Source organism: Panthera leo, chromosome A3 (assembly GCF_018350215.1).
Source record: "Panthera leo isolate Ple1 chromosome A3, P.leo_Ple1_pat1.1, whole genome shotgun sequence".
Classification (NCBI taxonomy): Eukaryota; Metazoa; Chordata; class Mammalia; order Carnivora; family Felidae; genus Panthera; species Panthera leo.
The window spans coordinates 15,783,829-15,789,307 of NC_056681.1; positions in this window are offsets into that span (position 1 = coordinate 15,783,829).

A 5,479-nucleotide genomic window follows, 5' to 3' on the forward strand; every position below is an offset into this window, starting at 1 on the left:
CACTTCCGCTCCGGTCACCACTTCCGCTCCGGCCCGAGCCCCGCCCCGCCCCTGCGCCGGCTCCTCATTGGGCGAGCGGGCCACGGGGTTGCCCCGGCCGCCCGAGAGGGGCGCTGACGGAGGGAGGAGAAGGGGAGAGGAGACCCGGACGCCGCGGACGCGGAGCGAGGAGGAGGCGGGAGGAGGGGGACGGAAATGGGGGCGGAAAGAGGCGGTGGGAGAAGAGGGGGTGGAGCCGGGGGAGGAGGGAACGTGTGGGAACTTGGGGACTGGGCGAGGTGAGGGCTTGGGCGGGCGTGAGCCCCAGGTGCTGCGCTCTCTGCTTGGGCTCGGAACCCGGCAGGACCAGGACCACAGTCTCCGGGGTCATCCGTTCCCTCCCCACCCAAAAAGGAATCGCCACCGGGTCGGAGGCTGAGGTCAGTCCCCTTTCGCCATGTGTTTTGGGAATACTGGACCTAGGGAAGGACAGAAATTGCTTTTCCCTCAATTTTCGCTTAATCTTCCCTTTAGCCCTTTACGGTACTTACCATTTTGCTCATTTGTGGCCCGGACCAGGACTGGAACCGGCCAAGTCTTTGGTTCTTTTTTTGAAGCGGGTCTCTGTGATCTCTTCGTTGAGACACGCCCTTCCGAAGCCTCCTAGGGAAAGCTTAAGGGAAGGAAACAGGCCTCTACAGCCCCCACTCCCATTAAACTCAGTTCTCCAGAACGTCTTTCACCTCTCCTCCCTCCCTTTCATTCATTCTTTTAACAAATATTTACTGAGCAGGCTTTGTGCTCTGTGCTGGAGACAGAGCAAGCATGAGACAGACGGGCCTTGCTGTCTTGGAGTTTACAGTCTGGTAGGAGAAAGAACAAAGTAAATAGGCCTTTGTCATCTCTCCTTTACCCTTACTTAGCTGAATGCTACAGACTTCTAACTCACCACCCTACCCTCAGCCCTGCCCCCATCAACTGCCAAAGTGATCTTTAAGAAATGCCATTCTTATCTTCCCTTTCTTGCTTAAATCCTTTGGTGGTTACTCAGACCTGGAAGACTATTGATAAGCGCCTTGAGTGTGACAGGTGACAGTCAAGGTTCTCCCTTTCCCTGCTCTCTCCCCTCCATGATAAAACCCCATTTCAGCTGGATGATGCCCTATCCTCCCAATATGCCAGCTCCAGTATTTCTAAACCATTTGTGTTAGTTGCCAACATTTTTTAAAGACAGAAATTTCCATGTGAACAGAAATCTGCATCAGTACTCCATCTGGCAGGACTGTGTTCACATTCCTGTGTGGCAACAATGGGCTGAAGCCAAGGAGTGGCTGTCCAATCTAGGTCAGAGACTTTTCAAAGTGCCAGGGTCCCCTCCCGACCTGAGTCTGCTTTTCTCATTTATGTATCTGCACGTAGGCATTTGTGCCAGTGACCCCTACACTTTTAATATGAGCAAGATTGAAAGAGAGTGTTGTGTAATGTAAACAGCACGGATTTGATGTTAAAACCGCAGGATTTGAACCCCAGAAGAGTTTCCAGTGCAAAAACTTCTCCATGGGGATCCATCTTTGGCAAACCAAAAAAAGATCAGTAATCTAGAGATTGGCTCAGGTTGAAATAATGCAGTGTAATCTGACTGTGGCTTCTGCCCCCATCCAGAAAATGCCTTAGTGGGTCAGAGGGCTCATGATAATTATACCCAAATGACGTCATCAGTGCGTTGAGGGAACAGAAGTGCCTTTTGCCAGGCACCCCTGAGTGTCTTCTAACAGGTTGCATGGATTACCTGCTTTCATCATCTCTGCATTCTAGGCCAGAGGTCAACAAACCACAGCTATTGACAGACAAACAGATACTGAAATACAATGTGGCAGATGAAGCCCAGGATATTTTGGGAGCCTGAGAGAAAGGCACAATCCATCTTGGGTTGGTGGGAGAGCAGGAAAGACTTTTTGAAAGGGAAGATACTTGAGCCTTAGATTCTATAAAGGATTTTTTTTTAAATTAATAGGCTATTGGTGTAGAGCAGTTTCAGGTTCACAGAAAGATTAAAAAGTTCAGTGTTCCCATACACCCAATCTCTGCCCCTCCCCATTTCCCCTAACATTAACAGGCTAGTGTTGTACATTAGTTACAATCAATGTACCAATATTGATATGTTATTAATGCAATAGTTTACATTAGGGCTCATTTATTTTGTACAGTTCAATTAATTTTGACAAATGCACGATATCTGTATCTACCATTGCTATCTCCTACAGAACAGTTTCACTGCCTTAAACCCCGCTGTGCCGGGGCACCTGGGTGGCTCAGGCGATCAAGAGTCCTTCTGACTTGATTTTGGCTCGGGTCATGATCTCACAGTTTGTGACTTCAACCCCAGTGTCAGGCTTTTGCACTAATGACATGGAGCCTGCATGGGATTCTGTGTTTCCCTCTCTGCCTCTCCCCTGTGTGCTCTCTCTCTTCTGTCTCTCGAAAATAAACAAACAAACAAACAAACATTAAAAAAACAAAAAACTCCCCTGTGCCTTATGCCCAGTGGGCCAGCCAGAGAAGATGCTGAACAGGAGGCAGAATCGCACCTTGTTTTGTTCCTTCCTGTCCCTAGAGGGCCTGTACTCTCTCTGCTCTTTCCAGTAAATAACATTTAGGCTAAAATGAAAAAATTTTAAAAGACAAAAGAAACCCTACAAAAACCCAAGTATTCACTTACTTGACCCTCACCCCCTGCCCTCACCCCAATTCCTTGGCAGTCACTTCTCTTTTACGCTTTGTTTTAATTTTGCCTTTTCCAGATGTCATATCGTTAGAATCCTAAGAGTGTCACCTTTCCTGACTGGACTCTTGCACTAAGCAATATGATTTAAGGTCCCTCTATGTCGTTTTATGGCTTGATGGTTCATTTCTTTTTATCACGAGTAATACGCCATTGTATGAACGTACCACATTTTTTCCATTCACCTGCTGTATGGATTGACTTGTGTCTTTTATTTTATTTTTAATTTTTTTAATGTTTATTTATTTTTGAGAGGGAGAGAGAGACAGTGTGTGAGCAGGGGAGGGGCAGAAAAAAAGGAGACACAGAATGTGAGGCAGGCTCCAGGCTCTGAGCTGTCATCACAGAGCCTGACACGGGGCTTGAAGTCAAGAGCTATGAGATCATGACCTGAGCCAAAGTCGGACACCCAACAAACCAAGCTGCCTAGGTGCCCCCTTTTTTTTAAAAAAAAACTTTTTTTTAATGTTTATGTTTTGAGAGAGATAGCAGGAGTGGGGGAGGGAGAGAGAGAGAAGGGGACAGAGGATCTGAAGCAGGTTCTGCACTGACAACAGAAAGCCCAGTGCAGGGCTGGAAATCACAAACTATGAGATCATGACCTGAGCCAAAGGCAGATGCTTAACCCACTGAGCCACCCAGGTACCCCTCACCTCCCATCTTCCAAAAAGAAATGTAGAAGTCCTAGTCCCTGGTACCTGTGAACTGTGGCCTTATCTGGACAAGCCTTTGCAGGTGTAATCTAGTTAAGATGAAGTCATTAGGGTGGACTTTAATCCAATATGACGGATTTCCTTCTAAAAAGAGGAATAGGCCATGTGATGAAAGCGATTGGGGTGAGGCAGCCATAAGCCAAGGAACACCAAGGACTTGTAACCACTGCCTGAAACTAGGAAGAGGCAGGAAGGGATTTACCCAGAGTCCCAGGTAAGCATGGCCCTGCTGACACCAGGTTTTCAGACTTCTAACCTGTAGAACTGTGAGAGAATAAATTTGGTTGTTTGAAGCCATCCACTTTGTGGGGCGTTGTTACAGCAGCCTTAGCAAACAGATACACCTACTGAGGGACAGAGATCTTGATTCAGTTTCCAACAGTTGAGAATAAAACTGCTATAAACCAGGGCCCCCGGGTGGCTCAGTCAGTCAAGCATCTGACTCTTGGTTTTGGCTCAGGGCATGATCTGAGATCGAGTCCCGCACTGAGAGAGTGGGGAGCCTGCTTGGGCTTTTCTCTCTCCCTCTCTCTCTCTGCTCCTCTCCTTCTCTCAAAATAAATAAGCTTAAAAAAAGAGAGAGAGAGAAGAAAAAATGCTATAAACCTCCTTGTGCAGGTGTTTGTGTGGACGTAAGTTTTCAGCTCATTCGGGTGAATACCGGTAGCACGATTGCTAAATCACATGTTAAACCTATGTTTAGCTTTGTAAAATATTATCAACCATCTTCCAAAGTGGCTGTACCATTTTCAATTTCCACCAGTAGTGAAAGAGAGTGCCTGATGCTTCATATCCATGTCAGCATTTGGTATTGTTAGGTCTTGTTGTTTTTGTTTTGTTTTGTTTTTTATTTCAGCCATTCTTACATGGATGTACAAAGTAAGAACCTAGTTTGTTTCTCCAAAGTTTCTTTTTGTTCCTATTACTCTGAAATTTCATGGTTAACAGCCTTGAGACACCCAGTGGCTTGCCTGCCTTCCTTCCTTCCTTCCTTCCTTCCTTCCTTCCTTCCTTCCTTCCTCCTCTTCCCTTCCCCACCCTTCCTTTTCTTTCCTTTTTCCCTCCATCCATCCTCTCTTCCTTTCTTTCACTTTTTATTATGACAATTTTCAAGCAAACACAAAAGTTGAGAGAATAGTACAATAATCTCCATATACCCATCACCCAGCTTTATTTTACTCTTCAGTCTATCCTTCTTACTATTAGCAGGATTTTACAGCAAGTTCCAGATACTACATCCTTGCCTTTGTAGATACCTTAGTATGTAGTTCTAACAGATGAGAATTTAAAAGTGAATAATGAAATAACAATTCCATGATCACACTTCAGGAAATTAACACACACACAGTCCATGTTTGATATTCCCTCATTGTCTCAAAAATGACTTCTTTTACACAGGCCTACTTAAGTCCAGATTCAAGGTCTACCCATTGCATTTAGTTGCTAATTCTCATTGAATCTGTAACAATTACTCCTCCTCCTTTTTTTTTCTTTCTTTCTTTTTTCTTTTCTTTTTTTTACAATTGATTTGTTGAAGAAACTGGGTAAATTATCTTGTAGAATGTCTCACAGTCTGAATTTGTCTGATTGGACCTTTGTGGTGTTTTTAAAATGTGATACAATACCTTGAATGTCCTGTATTAGATTCCAGTTCAATTTTTGACAAGAATATTTTACAGGTGGGGTTGTGTATTTCCTATTGCATCATATGAAGAGGTACATAATGTCTAATTATTTCTCAATGATCTCTTTCCATTTGAAACCCCATTTCCTTCAGCTCTGGGATTTTTTTTTTTAATGTTTATTTATTTTGAAAGAGAGAGAGAGTGTGAGCAGGAGAGGGACAGAAAGAGAATCCTAAGCAGGCTCTGCACTGTCAGCACAGGGTCCGATGAGGGGCTTGATCTCACAACCAGTGAGGTCATGACCTGAGCCAAAATCAAGGGTTGGTCACTCAGCCGACTAAGCCAGCCAGATGCCCCCAGCTCTGGGATATTTTTGTGAA